General features: G+C 42.9%; 1 non-coding gene across 1 annotated transcript; it reads left to right on the top strand.

Annotated features, from left to right (window-relative positions):
- Positions 1 to 17174: 17174 nt before the first annotated feature.
- Positions 17175 to 17248, top strand: Trnas-cga (transfer RNA serine (anticodon CGA)). The gene has a single exon. It is a non-coding gene; the product is annotated as a tRNA-Ser (tRNA).
- Positions 17249 to 23367: the final 6119 nt, after the last annotated feature.

Raw genomic sequence — 23367 nt, 5'->3', positions numbered from 1 at the left:
CGCCTATTTCGTGATAATACAAAACGAGCTGCCCTTTTTTGCACCCTTTCGATGTCCTCCGTCAATCCCACCTGGAAAGGATCCCACACTACGCAGCAATATTCTAACAGAGGACGAACGAGTGTATTGTAAGCTGTCTCTTTAGTGGACTTGTTGCATCTTCTAAGTGTCCTGCCAATGAAACGCAACCTTTGGTTCGCCTTCCCCACAATATTATCTATGTGGTCTCTCCAACTGAAGTTGTTCGTAATTTTTACACCCGGGTACTTAGTTGAATTGACAGCCTTGAGAATTGTACTATTTATCGAGTAATCGAATTCCAACGGATTTCTTTGGGAACTCATGTGGATCACCTCACACTTTTTGTTATTTAGCGTCAACTGCCACCTGCCACGCCATACAGCAATCTTTTCTAAATCGCTTTGCACCTGATACTGGTCTTCGGATGACCTTACTAGACGGTAAATTACAGCATCATCTCCGAACAACCTAAGAGAACTGCTCAGATTGTCACCCAGGTCATTTATATAGATCAGGAACAGCAGAGGTCCCAGGACGCTTCCCTGGGGAACACCTGATGTCACTTCAGTTTTACTCGATGATTTACCATTACTACGAACTGCGACCTTCCTGACAGGAAATCACGAATCCAGTCGCACACTGAGACGATACCCCATAGGCTTGTGAGGAACGGTGTCAAAAGCTTTCCGGAAATCTACAAATACGGAATCAACTTGAGATAACCTGTCGATAGCGGCCATTACTTCGTGCGAATAAAGAGCTAGCTGCGTTGCACAAGAACGATGTTTTCTGAAACCATGCTGATTACGTATCAATAGATCGTTCCCTTCAAGGTGATTAATAATGTTTGAATACACTATATGCTCCAAAACCCTACTGCAAACCGACGTCAATGATATAGGTCTGTAGTTCGATGGATTACCCCTACTACCCTTCTTAAACACTGATGCGACCTGCGCAATTTTCCAATCTGTAGGTACAGATCTATCGGCGAGCGAGCGGCTGTATATGAGTGCTAAGTAGGGAGCTATTGTATCAGCGTAATCTGAAAGGAACCTAATCGGTATACATTCTGGACCTGAAGACTTGCCCGTATCAAGCGATTTGAGTTGCTTCGCAACCCCTAAGATATCTACTTCTAAGAAACTCATGCTAGCAGCTGTTCGTGTTTCAAATTCTGGAATATTCCATTCGTCTTCCCTGGCGAAGGAATTTCGGAAAACTGCGTTCAATATCTCCGCTTTATGGGCACAGTCGTCGGTAACAGTACCATCGGCACTGCGCAGCGAAGGTATTGACTGCGTCTTGCCGCTTGTGTACTTTACATACGACCAGAATTTCTTCGGATTTTCTATCAAATTTCGAGACAATGTTTAGTTGTGGAACCTATTAAAGGCATATTGCATTGAAGTCCGTGCCAAATTTCGCGCGTCTGTAAATTTTAGCCAATCTTCGGGATTTCGCGTTCTTCTGAACTTCGCATGCTTTTTTCCGTTGCCTCTGCAACAGCGTTCGGACCTGGTTTGTGTACCATGGGGGATCAGTTCCATCTCTTACCAATTTATGAGGTATGAATCTCTCAATTGCTGTTGCTACTATATCTTTGAATTTGAGCCACATCTCGTCTACAGTAGCATAGTCATTTCGGAAGGAATGGAGATTGTCTCTTAGGAAGGCTTCTAGTGACACTTCATCCGCTTTTTTAAATGAAATTATTTTGCGTTTGTTTCTGGTGGATTTGGAAGAAACGGTATTGAGCCTAGCTACAACGTCCTTGTGATCACTAATCCCTGTATCAGTCATGATGCTCTCTATTAGCTTTGGATTGTTTGTGGCTAAGAGGTCAAGTGTGTTTTCGCAACCATTTACAATTCGCGTCGGTTCGTGGACTAACTGCTCGAAATAATTTTCGGAGAAAGCATTTAGGACAATCTCGGAAGATGTTTTCTGCCTACCATCGATTTTGAACAAGTATTTTTGCCAACATATCGAGGGAAGGTTGAAGTCCGCACCAATTATAACCGTTTGAGTGGGGTATTTATTTGTTACGAGACTCAAATTTTGTCTGAACTGTTCAGCAACTATATCATCGGAGTCTCGGGGTCGCTAGAAGGAGCCAATTATTTACTTAGTTGGGCTGTTAAATACACTCCTGGAAATGGAAAAAAGAACACATTGACACCAGTGTGTCAGACCCACCATTCTTGCTCCGGACACTGCGAGAGGGCTGTACAAGCAATGATCACACACACGGCACAGCGGACACACCAGGAACCGCGGTGTTGGCTGTCGAATGGCGCTAGCTGCGCAGCATTTGTGCACCGCCGCCGTCAGTGTCAGCCAGTTTGCCGTGGCATACGGAGCTCCATCGCAGTCTTTAACACTGGTAGCATGCCGCGACAGCGTGGACGTGAACCGTATGTGCAGTTGACGGACTTTGAGCGAGGGCGTATAGTGGGCATGCGGGAGGCCGGGTGGACGTACCGCCGAATTGCTCAACACGTGGGGCGTGAGGTCTCCACAGTACATCGATGTTGTCGCCAGTGGTCGGCGGAAGGTGCACGTGCCCGTCGACCTGGGACCGGACCGCAGCGACGCACGGATGCACGCCAAGACCGTAGGATCCTCCGCAGTGCCGTAGGGGACCGCACCGCCACTTCCCAGCAAATTAGGGACACTGTTGCTCCTGGGGTATCGGCGAGGACCATTCGCAACCGTCTCCATGAAGCTGGGCTACGGTCCCGCACACCGTTAGGCCGTCTTCCGCTCACGCCCCAACATCGTGCAGCCCGCCTCCAGTGGTGTCGCGACAGGCGTGAATGGAGGGACGAATGGAGACGTGTCGTCTTCAGCGATGAGAGTCGCTTCTGCCTTGGTGCCAATGATGGTCGTATGCGTGTTTGGCGCCGTGCAGGTGAGCGCCACAATCAGGACTGCATACGACCGAGGCACACAGGGCCAACACCCGGCATCATGGTGTGGGGAGCGATCTCCTACACTGGCCGTACACCACTGGTGATCGTCGAGGGGACACTGAATAGTGCACGGTACATCCAAACCGTCATCGAACCCATCGTTCTACCATTCCTAGACCGGCAAGGGAACTTGCTGATCCAACAGGACAATGCACGTCCGCATGTATCCCGTGCCACCCAACGTGCTCTAGAAGGTGTAAGTCAACTACCCTGGCCAGCAAGATCTCCGGATCTGTCCCCCATTGAGCATGTTTGGGACTGGATGAAGCGTCGTCTCACGCGGTCTGCACGTCCAGCACGAACGCTGGTCCAACTGAGGCGCCAGGTGGAAATGGCATGGCAAGCCGTTCCACAGGACTACATCCAGCATCTCTACGATCGTCTCCATGGGAGAATAGCAGCCTGCATTGCTGCGAAAGGTGGATATACACTGTACTAGTGCCGACATTGTGCATGCTCTGTTGCCTGTGTCTATGTGCCTGTGGTTCTGTCAGTGTGATCATGTGATGTATCTGACCCCAGGAATGTGTCAATAAAGTTTCCCCTTCCTGGGACAATGAATTCATGGTGTTCTTATTTCAATTTCCAGGAGTGTATAACCTCCACCCATACCAATTCGCACGGAGTATCTACTTCGATTTCACTACAAGATAAACCACTACTGACAGACACAAACACTCCACCACCAATTCTGCCTAATCTATCTTTTCTGAACACCGTCTGAGACTTCGTAAAAATTTCTGCAGAACTTATTTCAGGCTTTAGCCCGCTTTCTGTACCTATTCTGTACCTATACCTCCCCATGAACCATGGACCTTGCCGTTGGTAGGGAGGCTTGCGTGCCTCAACGATACAGATAGCCGTACCGTAGGTGCAACCACAACGGAAGGGTATCTGTTGAGAGGCCAGACAAACGTATGGTTCCTGAAGAGGGGCAGCAGCCTTTTCAGTAGTTGCAGGGGCAACAGTCTGGATGATTGACTGATCTGACCTTGTAACACTAACCAAAATGGCCTTGCTGTTCTGGTACTGCGAACGGCTAAAAGCAAGGGGAAACTACAGCCCTAATTTTTCCCGAGGGCATGCAGCTTTACTGTATGATTAAATGATGATGGCGTCCTCTTGGGTAAAATATTCCGGAGGTAAAATAGTCCTCCATTCGGATCTCCGGGCGGGGACTACTCAAGAGGACGTCATTACCAGGAGAAAGAAAACTGGCGTTCTACGGATCGGAGCGTGGAATGTCAGATCCCTTAATCGGTCAGGTAGGTTAGAAAATTTAAAAAGGGAAATGGATAGGTTAAAGTTAGATATATTGGGCATTAGTGAAGTTCGGCGGCAGGAGGAACAAGACTTTTGGTCAGGCGAATACAGGGTTATAAATCCAAAATCAAATATGGGTAACGCAGGTGTAGGTTTAATAATGAATAAAAAAATAGGAGTACGGGTAAGCTACTACAAACAGCATAGTGAACGCATTATTGTGGCCAAGATAGACACGAAGCCCACACATACTACAGTAGTACAAGTTTATATGCCAACCAGCTCTGCAGATGACGAAGAAATTGATGAAATGTATGATGAGATAAAAGAAATTATTCAGGTACAGAAGGGAGACGAAAATTTAATAGTCATGGGTGACTGGAATTCGTCAGTAGGAAAAGGAAGAGAAGGAAACATAGTAGGTGAATATGGATTGGGGGGAAGAAATGAAAGAGGAAGCCACCTGGTAGAATTATGGGCAGAGCATAACTTAATCATAGCCAACACTTGGTTCAAGAATCATGGAAGAAGGTTGTATACATGGAAGAACCCTGGAGATACTAAAAGGTATCAGATAGATTATATAATAGTAAGACAGAGATTTAAGAACCAGGTTTTAAATTGTAAGACATTTCCAGGGCCAGATGTGGACTCTGACCACAATCTATTGGTTATGAACTGTAGATTAAAACTGAAGAAACCGCAAAAAGGTGGGAATTTAAGGAGATGGGACCTGGATAAACTGAAAGAACCAGACGTTGTACAGAGTTTCAGGGAGAGCATAAGGGAACAATTGACAGGACTGGGGGACAGAAATACAGTAGAAGAAGAATGGGTAGCTTTGAGGCATGAAATAGTGAAGGCAGCAGAGGATCAAATAGGTAAAAAGACGAGGGCTAGTAGAAACCCTTGGGTAACAGAAGAAATATTGAATTTAATTGATGAAAGGAGAAAATATAAAAATGCAGTAAATGAAGCAGGCAAAAAGGAATACAAACGTCTCAAAAATGAGATCGACAGGAAGTGTAAAATGGCTAAGCAGCGATGGCTAGAGGAAAAACGTAAGGATGTAGAGGCTTATCTCACTAGGGGTAAGATACATACTGCTTACAGGAAAATTAAAGAGACCTTTGGAGAAAGGAGAACCACTTGCATGAATATCAAGAGCTCAGATGGAAACCCAGTTCTAAGCAAAGAAGGGAAAGCAAAAAGGTGGAAGGAGTATATAGAGGGTCTATACAAGGGCGACGTACTTGAGGACAATATTATGGAAATGGAAGAGGAGGTAGATGAAGATGAAATGGGAGATATGATACTGCGTGAAGAGTTTGACAGAGCACTGAAAGACCTGAGTCGAAACAAGGCCCCGGGAGTAGACAACATTCCATTAGAACTACTGACAGCCTTGGGAGAGCCTGTCCTGACAAAGCTCTACCATCTGGTGAGCAAGATGTATGAGACAGGCAAAATATCCTCAGACTTCAAGAAGAATATAATAATTCCAATCCAAAGAAAGCAGGTGTTGACAGATGTGAAAATTACTGAACAATCAGTTTAATAAGTCACGGCTGCAAAATACTAACGCGAATTCTTTACAGACGAATGGAAAAGCTGATAGAAGCCGACCGCGGGGAAGATCAGTTTGGATTCCGTAGAAATGTTGGAACACGTGAGGCAATACTGACCCTACGACTTATCTTAGAAGGAAGATTAAGGAAAGGCAAACCTACGTTTCTAGCATTTGTAGACTTGGAGAAAGCTTTTGACTATGTTGATTGCAATTCTTTAAAATTCTGAAGGTGGCAGGGGTAAAATACAGGGAGCGAAAGGCTATTTACAATTTGTACAGAAACCAGATGGCAGTTATAAGAGTCGAGGGTATGAAAGGGAAGCAGTGGTTGGGAAGGGAGTGAGATAGGGTTGTAGCCTATCCCCGTTGTTATTCAATCTGTATATTGAACAAGCAATAAAGGAAACAAAAGAAAAGTACGGAGTTGGTATTAAAATACATGGAGAAGAAATAAAAACTTCGAGGTTCGCCGATGACATTGTAATTCTGTCAGAGACAGCAAAGGACTTGGAAGAGCAGTTGAACGGAATGGACAGTGTCTTGAAAAGAGGATATAAGATAAACATCAACAAAAGCAAAACGAGGATAATGGAATGTAGTCGAATTAAGTCGGGTGATGCTGAGGGAATTAGATTAGGAAATGAGACACTTAAAGTAGTAAAGGAGTTTTGCTATTTGGGGAGCAAAATAACTGATGATGGTCGAAGTAGAGAGGACATAAAATGTAGACTGGCAATGGCAAGGAAAGCGTTTCTGAAGAAGAAAAAATTGTTAACATCGAGTATAGATTTAAATGTCAGGAAGTCGTTTCTGAAAGTGTTTGTATGGAGTGTAGCCATGTATGGAAGTGAAACGTGGACAATAAATAGTTTAGGCAAGAAGAGAATAGAAGCTTTCGAAATGTGGTGCTACAGAAGAATGCTGAAGATTAGATGGGTAGATCACATAACTAATGAGGAGGTATTGAATAGAATTGGGGAGAAGAGGAGCTTGTGGGACAACTTAACTAGAACAAGGGATCGGTTGGTAGGACATGTTCTGAGACATCGAGGGATCACCAATTTAGTATTGGAGGGCAGCGGGGAGGATAAAAATCGTAGAGGGAGACCAAGAGATGAATTCACTAAGCAGATTCAGAAGGATGTATGCTGCAGTAGGTGCTGGGAGATGAAGAAGCTTGCACAGGATAGAGTAGCTTGGCGAGCTGCATCAAACCAGTCTCAGGACTGAAGACCACAACAACAACAACCGATATCAGCTTCTGTGCTTACTATTAGCGCTTGAAGCTCAGGGACTTTCCCAGCACAACTACAACAATTTACAACTACAATTCCGACTTCCTTGATCCAAGCACGTCTTGTATTTGCCATGCACCCTTTGAGATTGCTGCCCACCCCGTACTTTCCCGAGGCCTTCTAACCTAAAAAACCGCCCAGTCCTCGCCACACAGCCTCCGCTACTCGTCCGTTGTAGCCGCCAGCTAAGTGTAGTGAACTCCTGACCTATTCAGCGGAACCCGAAACCCCACCACCCCATGGCGCAAGTCAAGGAATCTGCAGCTAACACGGTCGCAAAACCGTCTGAGCCTCTGATTCAGACCCTCCACCCGGCTCTGCACCAAAGGTCCGCAGTCGGTTCTGCCAACGATGCTGCAGATGGTGAGCTCTGCCTTCATCTCGTAAGCAAGACCGGCAGCCTTCACCAAATCAGATAGCCGCTGGAATCCAGAGAGAATTTCCTTAGATGCAAAGCGACACACGTCATTAGTGCCGACATGTGCCACCACCTGCAGCTGGCTGCACCCTGTGCTCTTCATGGCATCCGGAAGGACCCTTTCCACATCAAGAATGACTCCACCCGGAATGCACACGGAGTGCACACTGGATTTCTTCCCCTCCTTAGCCGCCATATCCCTAAGGGGCCCCATTACGCAGCTAACATTGGAGCTCCCAACTACCAATAAGCCCACCCTCTGCGATTGAATCATCCTCTGAAACAGGGCAGGCAGCTGCATCTGGCTCAGCCAGAGAAAGTACCTGAATCCTGTTTGTCAGACGCACCGGTGAGGCTTTCTGATCAGCCTCCGGGGACGTATTTCGCTGCCTGCCACGCCTTGGAACGACCTCCCAATCTACCACAGGTGAGGGCTCAGCCCCACTGCGGGCAGCAACCGGGGCAACCACAGCAGCAGACCGATCTGGGGGTAGACGGGACGAGGTTGACATCCCAGTGATACCCAAGTCCGGCTCCCCACAGTGGTGCCCATTGGCAACAGCTTGAAGCTGCGCAACCGAAGTCAGCGCCGCGTGCAGCTGTGAGTGAAGGGATGCCCACTCAGCCCTCATCCGAACACAGCAATCACGGTCCCTGTCCATTCTAATCGATGTTGAACAACAGTTACTGAAACACGAGTCCGTGCCTAGATAACGCAAGGGAAACACGCAAAGAATGTATGAAGTAACCTGTACAAATGCCTAACGACTGCGCTATAATCTGCCTGAATTTACGATTACAGTAACTAAAACTCGAAATTACACCTCCTATACGAAACTCACACGCAATTTAAGTAAGAATCTACGAAGTAAACACAGAGATGAAGCTATGTACGTATCTTTCTGCGCTGTCAATGTGCACCAACTGGGAGCTCAGGCCGCACTGGCCTCTGAGAGCCTACTAGACAGACAAGTGCCACTGACGTACCAAAACAAAACAAATGCCCAACGACTGCGCTTCCATCTGCCTGAATTTACGATTACAGTAACTAAAACTCGGTTTAAATTCAGAGAAGTAGTATCGAAGGCAATTGAGAGACATATACCAAATAAAATGATAAGAGATGGTAATGGTAGACCATAGGAGACAAAAAAGGTCAGAACCCTGCTACAGAAGCAACTATAAAAGCATTCCTAATTTAAAAGAACGCAAAATATCCAAGATTGGCGAAATTTTTCAGAAGCTCGAAATTTAGCGCCAATTTCAGTGCGGGATTCTTTTAATAGTTTCCATTCTGTTTCGAAATCTGGCAGAAAATCCAAAGAGATTTTGGTAGTATGAGAAGTACGCCAGTCGGAAGACGCTGTCAATGCGTTCTCTGCGCGACAAAAATGGTGATCTTACTGATGACAGTGCCAGTAATGCAGAGTTACTGAATATTGTTTTCCGGAATTTCTTCACCAAAGAAGACAAAGTAAATTTTTCACATTCCCAATCAAGAACAACTACCAGCATGAGTAACTAGAAACAGATATCCTCGGTGTAACAAAGCATCTTAAATCGCAAGGCCTTCGGTCCAGATTATATACCAGTCATGTTCCTTTCAAAATGTGCTCCGTATCTGGCAATCGTTTTCAACTGCTCGTTCGTCGAAATCGTACCTAAGACTAGAATGTGGCACAAATCACAATGATACCCAAAAAAGGAATTACGAGTAATCCGCTCAATTACAGACCTATATAGATAACGTCGATTTGCAGTAGGATTTAGGAACATATACTGTCTTCTGACGTTATGAGTTATCTCGGACTTAGAAAGTATCGTTCATTTGAAACACAGCTAGCTGCTTATTCATACGAAGTAATGACTACTATTGACAGAGGACGTCAAATTCATTCCACATTTTTGGAGTTCCAGAAGGATTCTGACACAGTTCTTCACAAGTCACTTCTAATTAAATTGCCTGAATATGGAGAATCTTCTCATTTGTGCGACAGTTGACAGGTGACAGTTCGTAGTAACTGATGAAAAGCCATCTAGTAAAACAGAGGGAATATCTGGCGTTCCCCTTCAAGGAAGTGTTATAGTGCACCAGCTATTCCTGCTCTACATAAACGATTTAGGAGGCAATCTCAGCAGCCGTCTTAGATTGTTTGCAGATTTGCCGTCTTATAAAGTCATAAGATGATCAAAATAAATTGAAAAACGATTTAGACAAGATATCTGTTTGGTGTGAAAAGAGGCCATTGACTCTAAATATTAAAAAAATGTGAAGTCATCCACATAAGTACAAAAAGGAATCCGCTAAATTTCGGTTACACAACAAATCACACACATCTAACAGCTGTAAATTCAAATAAATAAATACTGCCGGTCGGAGTGGCCGTGCGGTTCTAGGCGCTACAGTCTGGAGCCGAGCGACCGCTACGGTCGCAGGTTCGAATCCTGCCTCGGGCATGGATGTGTGTGATGTCCTTAGGTTAGTTAGGTTTAATTCGTTCTAAGTTCTAGGCGACTGATGACCTCAGACGTTAAGTCGCATAGTGCTCAGAGCCATTTGAATCAAATTAATACTTAAAGATTACAATGAGGAATAACTTCAGTTGGAACGATCACATAGACAATATTGTGGGCAGAGCAAACGGAACACAGCGATTTATTGGCCAACACATAGAAAATCCAATAGGGCTGCTAAAGAGACTGCTTACAAAACGAGTACTTCCGTCCGACCCGTTCTGGAGTACTGCTGTACGGTATGCGATCCGCATAAGATAGGATCTATAGAGGACATAGAAAAAGTTCGAAGAAGGGCTGCTCGTTTTGTACTGTCGCGAAATAGGGGAGAGAGTACCAAGGACATGATAGGCAGTCATTAAACCGAAGACTTTTTTCGTTGCGGCAGGATCTTCTCATGAAATTTCGATTACCGCCTTCCTCTTCAGAGTGTGAAAATGTTTTACTAGCGCCCTCCTACATAAGGAGGGTCCGCCGCTCGTGGTCTCGCGGTAGCGTTCTCGCTTCCCGATCACGGGGTCCCGGGTTCGATTCCCGGCGGGGTCAGGGATTTTTCCTGCCTCGAGATGACTGGGTGTTGTTGTGTCGTCTTCATCATCATCATTCATCCCCATTACGGTCGGAGGAAGGCAATGTCAAACCACCTCCACTAGGACCTTGCCTAGTAAGGCGGCGCGGGTCTTCCGCGTCGCTCCCCTACGCTCTGTAAAGAAGTATGGGACTTCATCATCATCATCACATAAGGAGGAATGATCATCATAATAAAATAGAAATCCAAGCTCGCACGGAGAGATTTAAGTGTGCGTTTTTCCCGTGCGCTGTTCGAGAGTGGATCGGTAGAGAAATAGTTTGAATATAGTTCGATGAACCCTCTGCAAGGTATTTAATTGTGGACTGCAGAGTAATCTTGTAGATTTCAGTTGGCACGCCTAATCTCATCTTAATTCGTATGATGAACCATTTCCTTGGACTCCACACCTACCGCGCTCGTACTGTTAGACTTAACGTTTGTGGGGCTACGCGAACGGCTTAAGTAGCACTTATCAACGTCGAAGCAACCCTTGCTATGCCATTGCTGGAACCATATTTTATGTTAAGCCATGTGTATTCGAACGTATTCGGAAAATACTGTTGCATTGCAATGATCTTAATCCTATATTCATGCATAGGGTGGTTCCTTTAAACACCTTTTGTGAGGTGCTGGGAATTATTCGTAAACTACGGCAGATAATAAAAGTAATCAACGGTTGCTTCAAGTGGTATATTAAGCGCGAAAGTCTCTTAAATCGCAAAACAAGGATTCCCAGACATGTGTTGTTGCGAGCATTTTCTTCATATTTTTACGTCAGTGATCGGTACCGAAAAATTGTCGGCTACTTTATATACACTATGCATATTTAGGTGACATGTGAGGAGGAATCAAGTCTAGACCGCAGGCTTATTTTAATTACAAATAGCCCTATTTTATTTAATAATCATGCTAATATGAGAAAACTACATTTTGTTTATTATTTTATCTAATTATACAATTACTGTTTAATAACGTATCCAGACACTAAAAGAACGTAAATAATTGTTTTAATTGAAAATCGTGAATAGTTAATTCTTGCTGCAAATACATTCGGAAATTTACTCTCTTCGCCAGTACAATTTTGTTCATTAAATTTAGTTGAGCATTATCCTGTTTTTAATTTAATTGCAGGTTGACGAGGTAACGAAATTACTACTATTTCTCACCATAATTTTTATATTCCTTAAAATAATATTTCAGTTTCGCCGTCGTGGCTGAAAATAGATTTCTTTTTCGTAATAAAATAGCTGTAAACGTCACTAGTCGTGTTTTTTGTGTGTGTATTGAACGGGAGCAGGTATTCTGCATAGACAAAAATGGTTCAAATGGCTCTGAGCACTATGGGACTTAAAATCTATGGTCATCAGTCCCCTAGAACTTAGAACTACTTAAACCTAACTAACCTAATGACAGCACGCAGCACCCAGCCATCACGAGGCAGAGAAAATCCCTGACCCCGCCGGGAATCGAACCCGGGAACCCGGGCGTGCGAAGCGAGAACGCTACCGCACGACCACGAGATGCGGGCTCTGCATAGACCGTTTATAGTGTCTGTACCTCGTTACATCTTAAGATGGAGGAATGGTTTATGGAACGTAACAGCAAGTGAATTTCAAGAAGTTAAACTGGACAAGTAACAATCGTCTTACAATTGGCGATTCTTGTTACACCATCTGCAGCGGCAGCTTGACGTAATCACTGATTTCTCTTTTCTAGTTTTCAACACATGTCATGCGCAAACGTAAACGTTTCATCTCCCGGAAAGTAATATTTTTAGCAGATTCTACAGGAGAAATTTGCGTTTAAATAAATGCATCACTATTATTTCCAAGTTACAAATATTTATCTACAAATTCATACATGTGGAAAACAGTTTAAAAAAGAGGTGTGCTATTAAATTTTGTGTTTGTGCATTGTTTTATATTCAGCGGTAGGCATCACCACTCAGTATTTCAGAAATGTTGATCGTAGGGTAAATGATCTGTTGATGCCTACTGCCATGTACTAAGGAAGACTGGGTACTTTATGGGTGGTGAAAACAAAGTGTGACTAATACATTCGATCAACAACAGGCAAAGGACAGACTGCCACTCACCGCAAAGATGATTCGTTAAGATGCTGCCTACAACTCAGTGGGTCATCTTTATTGTGGGTAGCAATCTATCCTTTTCCTAATATTTCCGTCGTTTAATACATTCGGTGAATGGATTACAAACCAATGGAAACAGGAAATACAAGGAAAATTCATCTATGTACCTTAAAATTTCGAATGGCCGCAATACACTATTGGTAACGTGAGTAAAACTGCTAAGAAGTGTTAATGAAGGTAATGTATGAGATTTTCAGGAATTTGAAAAGTAAAGTATAATTATTGTCCTATGAACAAAATTTCCTATAGACTCTTACTAGAACACGGAAATGAGCCGCCATTTTTTTTTGCATCTTTTCATTCTCACTTCTGAAGGGAGAGAGTGACTGATGCGGGAGATTATGAGCTTTTCAGTCGTCGGTTTGGTTTCACTGTTTTGTTTCTACTTATTTTTAGATGGGGAGAAGGGGTATTTTGCCTTTCTTGCTTTTTTTCCTTTTAATAATTTGGTTTGAGGGGATAAGTTGTGAGCCTAACCAGCGCCCTTCAGGCGAGGGAAATTAGTTTCCTAGTTTTTCCTCCTTGGTTTTCTTATAAGAGATTGTTGAAGTTGTTTGCTAGTTCTATTATCAGTCCTTTTTCATTGTATTCGTCGTATGTTTTCTTTATGTGCTGAGCTATTGTACGTGGTGGGTAGCTGTACTGAAAACTTGGATAACTGTAAATAATGATTTTATGTAGGTAGTTCCGCCGACTGTGTATTGGTACTTAGTCTGTTCGATTTTCCTAGCACATGGGATGAGTCGGTATTTAAAAAATTTTATATTAGATATTTCGTATATGGCGTTGTTTCGCCTATGTGTGCTAAATCTTGTAGCTATTCTTAGTAGTCTTCTGTCTGTGATGAACAATCTTTTTGCTTGGCTTTGGTTAGCCATTCAGATAGGCGCTGCGTATTCGAAAACTGGTCTCATGAAGTTTTTGTTTGTATGAACTAATGTTTCGTCTGAAGCTTCGTTTGTGAATCCTTGTCGTCGTCTTGTTTTGCCATGATGTTGTCGGTGTGAGGCTGCCAGGACAATGTAGTGTCCACAGTCAGCTCGAGAGAATTAGCTTTTGTTTTTGGTGCTATTCCTCGTCTCCATACTTCACGATAAAGGATGACAGCCAAAACAGTTGCAGGATAAAAAAAATTTATTAAAATTCTTGACCAAGGTTTCGGTACATATAAATATACCTTCATCAGAAGTTAGATTTTCGTCTTCTGGAGTTTGTTTTTCATTTCTTGTAAAATATTTGTGTTTGAAGATCACAAGTTGTCTTTTTAAGATGTTATGTTTCATGAGACACAAGCTGCACCATTTTTCTATTTTACTGGTGTACATTGTGTTGAAGTTGTAGTCATTCTGTTGTTTTTTCGTGGCACCAGTAAATTGGGTGAGGGATATCGTCTGTTTGTATACCGGCTGGTTATAATTAATGTGCAGCTACTCACAGAGGTCCAGTGAGGGCTGTAATTACCGTATGACAGCGAAACCTGGTAGGTATTCTGATGCATTAATGCGGAATCAATTTACAGTGGAAAAAAATTGTTCTAATTTTTGTCACCAGTTGCAAATCTGCTGCTGTGAGAGAGACACAGAAACGGTAGGAACAGGGCTTGGGCAGAACAGGTTGGACAAGTGAGAAGTGCATATTGCTGAGTTTATTCTGAACTGTCGCTTACACAGTTTGTTTAACATGAGCCCTGGGGACGTCGACGAGATGCTGTACAGCGCCAGATTTGCACCTGGTAGCAAAAATTTCCAGAGTAAATCGGTTCTGCGTTGACGCATTAGCATATCTACCAAGTTTCGATGCCATACGATAAGTACAGACTGCAATGGACCTCTGGGCTAGGCCGGCCGCTGTGGCCGAGCTGTTTTAGGCGCTTCAGTCCGGAACCACGGGCTGCTACGGTCGCAGGTTCAAATCCTGCCTCGGGCATGGATGTTAGTGGTGTCCGTAGGTTAGTTAGGTTTAAGTAGTTCTAAGTCTAGGGGACTGATGACCTCAGATGTTGAGTCCCATAATGCTTAGAGCCATTTGAACCTCTGGGCTAGCTGCACTTTAATTATAACCGAATGCTGCTATACAGTAATGGAGATAAACAGGCTCTCTGTGGTACCCCCACATCACAGAACGTTTGTCACCTACTGTAACGCTTTTGAGCCTTTTATCTATGATTGAGGTGAGTAGTTGTACGACTTCGGCAGGAATGCCAAAAACGCTATTAGTTTTTAGAGTAAGTGCAGTTCGAGATGCCGCACTCTATGAAATGCCCTTCTATATCTAAAAATAGAACCAACGTGCAGTCTGCTGTTCATTGCTTTTGTGATATTGTTACAGATGTTTAGTATAGACCCAACGATAGAATGCTGCTTTCTGAAGCCGGCACGTATACAGTATCAAGAATTATTGTTCTTCATTAAAACATCGTAGGCACTTGTTTAATATCGTCTTAAAAATATTTACCTATTGACGGTAGGAAAGTGATTGGTCTGAGCGAGTTAATGTTAGATAGTGGTTTGCCAGGGTTTTGGTAACAGCTATCTTAATAAGTTTCCGTTGGGTTGGCACTTGTTTAAGTTTCAAGGCTCCGTTGAACAAGGAGTGTGATGTATCAATGCTGCACCTAGGTGGAATCAGCAGGTACCAAAAGTACCAGCAGTTTTTCCGTCTCCCTACAGCCTGTTCTATTTCTTCTCTTGTTGTGTTCAAAAAGCGGTAAGTTTGTTGTTAATTTAAAACTTCTGGTGCTGTTAGGATTTTGCTTACGTTACGTGTTACTTTTTCTATCTTGTCGAAGATATGGTCTTTGGGTATTTTATGTGCCACTATTAGAACTTCTCGCAAAATCAGTGCTTTCGTTTGGGAGCATATGACACTGTTTGCAACATTTTGAAGTGGAGGTTCCCAATTCATATTCCTTCAGTGCTGCAGTTGTAAAATAGTTTGTAGGATCCAACAGGGACTGCTAGTGACTAGGATGTCTCAGATAGGAAGAGAGGAATGTGGAGTGACGATAATGTGGACTAGTTGTACACATCCTCACCGACACTCACTCGTAGCCGACGTAGAATATACGTGCTGTTATCATAATGTATGGCTCATACAACTACATATCAGATTTGTGTCGTAGTAATGGTAGCTAGATGTCAGTAATGTAAAATACAATTGTAAGATTTTCAAGCCGCATATTGTTCAATGGCCAGTACTATAAACGGCTCTATAAGGGGAGCATAGGGCAGAGGCATCTTCAGAGCTGGAGTCACAACTGCAGGGTCGCTAGAATTATAAATTTTCGTAGAATATAGGCCATAATCCCCCGGAGGCTGTAGTGGGAACCAAACCGATTACTCCTTCTATTTTCGTTTTTTCTTTTCGCGTTTGATGATCCTGTGGGTGAAAGCAAGTGAACGGAACGCACCATACTTACCCTTGATACCTGGTGAGCAAAACAGAACCCCATAGTTTCTTTTTAAGGTTTTGGTTGAGAAAATTTACCGTTGAATTCGTCTGGCGTTGGATGAGTGCTTGTGCTGGGAAGTATCAAGAGGGCAGAATACAGTACACCTTGAAAAGCAGCGACAGGTAGTCGGAGCTTATTGCCTTACTTTAATGAATGCCATACCGTTAACAGTATCGCCTATCTTCCTAGAGAAAACAGCGGGGATTTTGAATTTAACCTGTTGTCAGTGCAATTCTGGCGATTAAAAATCCTCTCCGTCAAGAAGGTGCTTCCCGTTTCACCCTGTTTAGTGAGTTATGGTTCCTGATTTGTATTTGGCAATAAATAAATGAGTTATACCTTCATGTAGGAGTCCGAACATTTCAGTAATTACAGAGCGAGCTGGCGCAGTGGTTAAGTCAATGGTTCACATTGAGGTGCAGCTGTGTTCAACCGCCTGTCCGACCACCCAGATTTCGCGTTCCTGTGCTTTCCCTACATCGGTTAACGCGACTAGCAGAATAGTTGCTCTGAATACATGTCGGATTTCCTTTAATGACGTCGTTCGCAGCAACGTGTAACATATTTTTAGTGCAGATGCACTTTCAAAAAATATGTCATTGCCGATACTAGGCGGGTGGCGTCTGAACATAAAAGGAAGATGATTAGCGGCGAATAATTTAACCGACACGGTCCTTCCTGAACACACCAGTTTCCTTTACAGTCATTGAATTATCGATATAACTTACCAATTTTTTTTTCGAAACTTCCTGGCAGATTAAAACTGCGTGCGCCGACCGAGACTCGAACTCGGGACCTTTGCCTTTCGCGGGCAAGTGCTCTACCAACTGCGCTACTGAAGCACGACTCACGCCCGGCCCTCACAGCAGGAGAGCTTCTGTAAAGTTTGGAAGGTAGGAGACGAGATACTGGCAGAAGTAAAGCTGTGAGGGCCGGGCGCGAGTCGTGCTTCGGTAGCTCAGTTGGTAGAGCACTTGCCCGCGAAAGGCAAAGGTCCCGAGTTCGAGTCTCGGTCGGCGCACACAGTTTTAATCTGCCAGGAAGTTTCATATCAGCGCACACTCCGCTGCAGAGTGAAAATCACATTCTGGAAACATCCCCCAGGCTGTGGCTAAGCCATGTCTCCGCAATATCCTTTCTTTCAGGAGTGCTAGTTCTGTATGTTTCGCAGGAGAGCTTCTGTAAAGTTTGGAAGGTAGGAGACGAGATACTGCCAGAAGTAAAGCTGTGAGGGGCGGGCGTGAGTCGTGCTTCGGTAGCTCAGTTGGATATTATTCTTACTGCTCGCTTTTGTGTAATCAAAACTGTACTTACAAGTAATGAGTTGCCCAAGAAAATTATTCGTAAGACAATACTGAACGAAAATTTGCAAAAAGAAGTCAGGGGGTTGATTTGTTTGTTTCCAAGACCGGGAATTATACGAAGAGCAAAAGTAGCTGAACTTAATTTGAGAAGCTGAGTAATATTCTTCTTTCTGTTCAAGTTTTCATACTATGTATACCCAAATATTTGGAACATACTCCCCTATTTCTGAGGCTTGTTCATATGCTACATTAGTTGTTGGTATGACCTCATTTGCTCAGAACTGAATGCAATGTGTTTTCTCAAAATTTAGGAAGAGTCCACTTTCAAACAAACAGTTAATAATTCTTTGAGAATACCATTAGCAATCTCTTTTGTTGTGAATTTTAAAATTTTCCCGGCGAATTGACTGTTCAAACAAATTTCGGGCTTGCAACCGGTCGTCAAAAAAAAAAAAAAAAAAAAAAAAAAAAAAAAAAAAAAAAAAAAAAAAAAAGTTGGTAGAGCACTTGCCCGCGAAAGGCAAAGGTCCCGAGTTCGAGTCTCGGTCAGCGCACACAGTTTTAATCTGCCAGGAAGTTTCATACCAGCGCACTCTCCGCTGCAGAGTGAAAATCTCATTCTGGAATTTTTTTTTCGTTATTAGAAGACACATCCAGATCACGTCACAAAAAATGAAGAAGTGTTCCATTCAGATATTTTTATTTGTTTAGAAGAACCCAACAACAACAGTTTTTCTAGATTTACGCAGATGACACATTGAATGAAGCTAACTCATATTATAATTAAGTACATTTTACCGAAATTATAATAATAAAGCCGGCCGAAGTGGCCGTGCGGTTAAAGGCGCTGCAGTCTGGAACCGCAAGACCACTACGGTCGCAGGTTCGAATCCTGCCTCGGGCATGGATGTTTGTGATGTCCTTAGGTTAGTTAGGTTTAACTAGTTGTAAGTTCTAGGGGACTAATGACCTCAGCAGTTGAGTCCCATAGTGCTCAGAGCCATTTGAACCATATAATAATAAATAATAACCAATAGATTTCTGCCAATGAGTGGGGAGGTGTCTAAGATATTACAAGGATGTCAAATTTTTCTTTTTTTATACTTTATTTATTTTCAGTCTTCTGACTGGGTCCACCACGAATTCCTCGCCTGGTCCAGCCTTTTCATCTCAGAGTAGCACTTGCAACTTATGTCCTTAATTTTTTGACTCTTTTTCATTCGAGCACATCATTTTTGGTCTTCCAGTCTTATTGTTCCCTCTTGATTATTGTACATACTGTATATTACCCGCCTTTGTTTATTGTTTTCTACTGCTTCTCTCAGAATTTCAACATCTTGCACCATTTTACATTATCGAGCGCGTTTTGAAAGTCGACAATCCGTACTAACGGATTGTCGTTCAATCTTGCTTCGATTATCGACCGTAATGTAAGAACTGCATCTCTGGCGCCTTTACCTTTCCTAAAGCCAAAGTGATAGTCGCGTGACAGAACTTAGTTTTTTTCTATTCTTCTGTATATTATTCGTTTCAGCAACTTGGATGCAGGAGCTGTTAAGCCGACTGCGGCTCTCACAATCTTGGGAATTGTGTGGATGATGATTTTCCGAAACACTAATGGTATATCGCACAGCAACGTGAATAGTTGTTTTGTTGTCATTTTTCCCAACGATTTTAGAAATTCCGATAGAATATTATTTATTCCTTTTGTCTTATTTTATCTTAAGTTCTCCAAAGATCTCCTACATTCTGATTCTAATGCTGAAACAAACCTTGCCTGTGGGCTCCTGATTCTTATTCTATCGCGTCATCAAACAAATTGTCCCCGTCACAGAGGCCTTCAATGTACTCTTTCCACCTATCAGCTCTCTCCTCTGCATTTAAAGTGAAGTTCCCTTTTCACTCTTAATGTTACCGCCCTTGCTTTTGATTTCTCCGAAATTTGTTTTGTCTTTCCTGTATGCAAATCAGTCCTTCCGACAATCATTTCTTTTTCTGTTTGTTCACATTTCTTATGCAATTTTTTCGCCTTAGCTTCCCTGCACTTCATATTTATTTCATTCCTCGGTGACTTGTATGCTTTATGAGCCTTATTGCATGCTTGACTTTCCTCCTTGTACGCCAGGGACGTGTATCCGTATCAAAAATCGACCATGGGAGTAAGTTTCAATGGATCGGAATTGATGGTGGGCGATGAACACACATAATTTCTAGTGGATTGTAGAAAACAGCGAAGTCGGAGGCCTGAAATGGAGAAAAAAATCGGCTACGTTGTTGTCTTGAAAGGGCTAGTCATTAAGTTTGAATTATTTCCTCAAATCAATAAAGTTAGCTATTAATTTTTGTTATTTTGCAGTTAAGTGTCTACAGTCTTGATACATTTTGAAATCGCCTCGTCGCAGTACCCTAGCACGCCGCTATAGAAGCCATGTCACTATGGCGCAGTCCATTGATAAGGCGCAGTATCGTGTTGATTGGTAAAACGCAGGTTTTCCATTTCAGTGCGAACGACGCTGCTGAGTTAGTGGAATGCACTGTCATATGTGATTAGATGGCGTAGACGCAATTAGTGTGTTCAGATAAGCCCGAGTGGCAAAGAACCGTGAACTGAAAGTGAAGACACCGTTGCTCGAAGGCCGGCGTATCACAATTGATGCGACAATGGAAAAATGTGAAAATCACTCCTGTATTATCTTTCAACATCTTGCAGGACAATTTTAACGCGATAGAGGCCCTCGCCCGTTGGGTTCCGTGACTAGGGATGGCGGTTGTTGCTGAAACAACCGGGTTTCGGTCATACATTTCTTTTCTTTACAACTCCAGTTTAATCTGACTGATAAAACCGCTCAAAATAACATCCTTCAGGAATAACCGATTTTCGGTTTTTTATTACTGTTATTTCCAGTAATAAATGTGAATTCCGATGATGATCATAACTTTGGTTTTTTGGGTACTTCCAGTCTCGCCACTTCTCGAACGATGTTGAATGATGAGAACATCACAAACACCCAGTATCCGGGTTCAGATAATGACCAACCCCGTCGGGAGACGAACCCGAACCCCGTGATCTACGGCAGCAACGCTAACCACTGGACCACGAGCTGCGGTCGTTGACTTCGAATAAAGATTGAAAAGTTCTAGCGAAGGTGAAGGAGGGTATGGGTTTGAGGCTGTGGCAGAAACTGGTCTTCTTGCCTCTATCAAAGATGGTGAAGGTGAAGGAGAGGGGTGCAGCTAAGGCGAAAGGTCACAAGTTGTCTCTCCTTCAACGTAAATTTTAAATGGTATCATTTTTTTCAAAGTGAGGCAACCACAAAATTAAGGGTTCAGTTACTGTCCAGAGTTGGAAGCACGTCAGTAGAATTACAGAATCAATCAAATTTACCTTCTCTATCAAGCAACATTGAGTATGTACTCTCGTTATATGATGTCGCGACTATGTTGAGCCTCCTCCCGGAGTAGGGGTGCAATTGGAGCACTGCACATCATTGCTATACCACTCCATTAAATACTTCCAAACTTGTGATGGCTCTGTTCTGTAATACAACTGACGTCCAAGGGTGACAACGGAAAACTACCGCATAGACCAGCTGGAGGCAAGTCTTGCACACTGAGCGTACACGCGTCTCATCTCATACGCGGTTCCACACGGAAACATGTACATTATTGTATCAACAATGCTGTATCGATTCTTATGTCGTGTGTTTGTTGATAGCTTTTAACTGTCACCATTGTTATTAACACAGCTCTGATTACGTTTCCTACTTTCTATGATAACCCAATATTTCAAAAGAATGGGAATTTGGAGAATATATATCAGTCGCTTTTTTTAATGAAATGTTTTATTTTAATGTGCTGCTGTGGCAAACTGACATGCCAGTTTCTTACACTGATATTAGTGAAAAGTGAAAAAAAAAAAACCCTACCGTACTCAGACCGTGCAGGAACCGCAAAAGTGATTACTCAGATCTAAACTGTAAGTATCGGTTTTAATCGGCCGGTTTTTTCCTTTCCTGCTGCTCAAACGTATTCAAAAAACCCGCCGAGTTGAAGCAAAGCAGTATCGAAAACGTTGCAGCTGTGCGAGGCCAATCTAGCTTTCGTTAGCTGCCTGATCACCAAAGACTTGTATCACTGTGACCCGGAAACAAACGGCCAAGGCAAGCAATAGAAAAAAAATGTGCATAAACCACTGTAGAAATAAGCGATGGAACCATCAAGGTGCGAGGTGATGGTTCTGAGTGTTTTTTTGGAAACGCCGTTGTTTGGTGCTAACAGATATGCTCATAACGGGCAAACTGTCACAAGAGAACACTAATTAAGCCTCCCGGCGAGCTTACGGAAGGCTGTCCCCTTCCCTCACTCCTCGCCCTCTCTCCCCCCCCCCCCCTTCAATTTACCCAATGACGTCTTCTTCTTTCCCTAAATGAAGTTCGTGGCAGGTATTTTCTGAATGACGACGAAGTAATTTTCGTTTAGAAATGTCTCCTGAACACCCAAAATGCAGACTTTTGCAATCAAGGACTCTCCCGGGTCGTAAATCGTTGCGAAAAATCTATTGTTGAAGGTTGTACGTCTGGAAACGGACTGACACCATCAGAAGTTTTGTGACTGCATCATTATTATTTCGAGCTGTTGATTAAAACTTTGTGTCCACCTTTGCTACGCCGGGGATATAACAGGGCTCATATTGGGAAATGTAGACGTCTGTAATTACACTACGCAACCAGATAGCCCATATTCCTTGACAACTACCTGTAAGGGATTACATAGTAATTGACTCTGATGAAAGGCATAACACACCCGCAGTTTGTTACACACGTGGTAAGTTGGAAACGAGAGAGAAAGACAGTCAAAAATCGTCGATTTTGACGCCATCGGAGATGGTTCAGTTCGAGACGCGTGAGCCAGAAATTCGGCTGTGGGCTTTTAGGGGAAATCTTACCGGCATTTACTCGAAGTAATTTATGTAGAGCGTTGAAAGTCTAAAATATGATAACCGAACGGGATTTTTACATCTGTCTCCCCTAATGGGAAGCAGTGTCTTAAAACACAGCACCACTTTAGTCTCGGGAACCTGCGGACACGTTTCACCGAAGGAACTGCAGCTGTTGGACAGGTATCAGTCACGAGCAACATGTAACCACATCGACAGGCAAGCTAAATATGTGAGATTATAGACTAGCATCAGTCTCATGTAGAGTCAACATGAAAAAAATAGCAGTCATAAAATGTGTAAAATTTTACCAACAAGTAAAAAATACTGAAAGAAGCAGTTTTTGTGTAGGTCAAAACCTAAAAGAACGTACTTATTAACTGTTAATGCACAATACGTCTCATGTAATTGTCCACAGATACCCTCTAGAAAATTTCAACTATTCATGAGAAATCTTGTTTTATTACTGAACTGCCAGCCATACAAAAAAAAAAAAAAAAAAAACAGTTAATAGTTACCCGAGATTTCTATGAAGGTTTCATAAAAGACTCTTATAGGAAAAATGAACTGGAATCATTATTTCACTGTTTTAATCTCTCTCCATTAATGTATTCTCTAACTCGTCTTGCAGCAAGATGCCAGGATCTAGACCCATAACTATTTTACTTTTTTATAAACAGTGTTCACACTGAAATAGTTAATGTGTGATAAACTGATCCGATCATGATGCAAAATTAATGGAAATAACATAGCATCTTAAAGCTGCAAAGCTATGTTCATACAAGGAATTAATGATACTAAAACGTAATGTTTTTAAGAATAGGTTAAAAAAGTTGGAATGGGATAAGATATACACGTAAAGAGGTACTATTGTTAAATTCTGTATATTTGATGGTAAAT

The sequence above is a fragment of the Schistocerca nitens genome, chromosome 1 (genome assembly GCF_023898315.1).
Source record: "Schistocerca nitens isolate TAMUIC-IGC-003100 chromosome 1, iqSchNite1.1, whole genome shotgun sequence".
In the NCBI taxonomy this organism is placed as follows: Eukaryota; Metazoa; Arthropoda; class Insecta; order Orthoptera; family Acrididae; genus Schistocerca; species Schistocerca nitens.
This window is presented reverse-complemented; position numbering and strand designations above follow the sequence as displayed.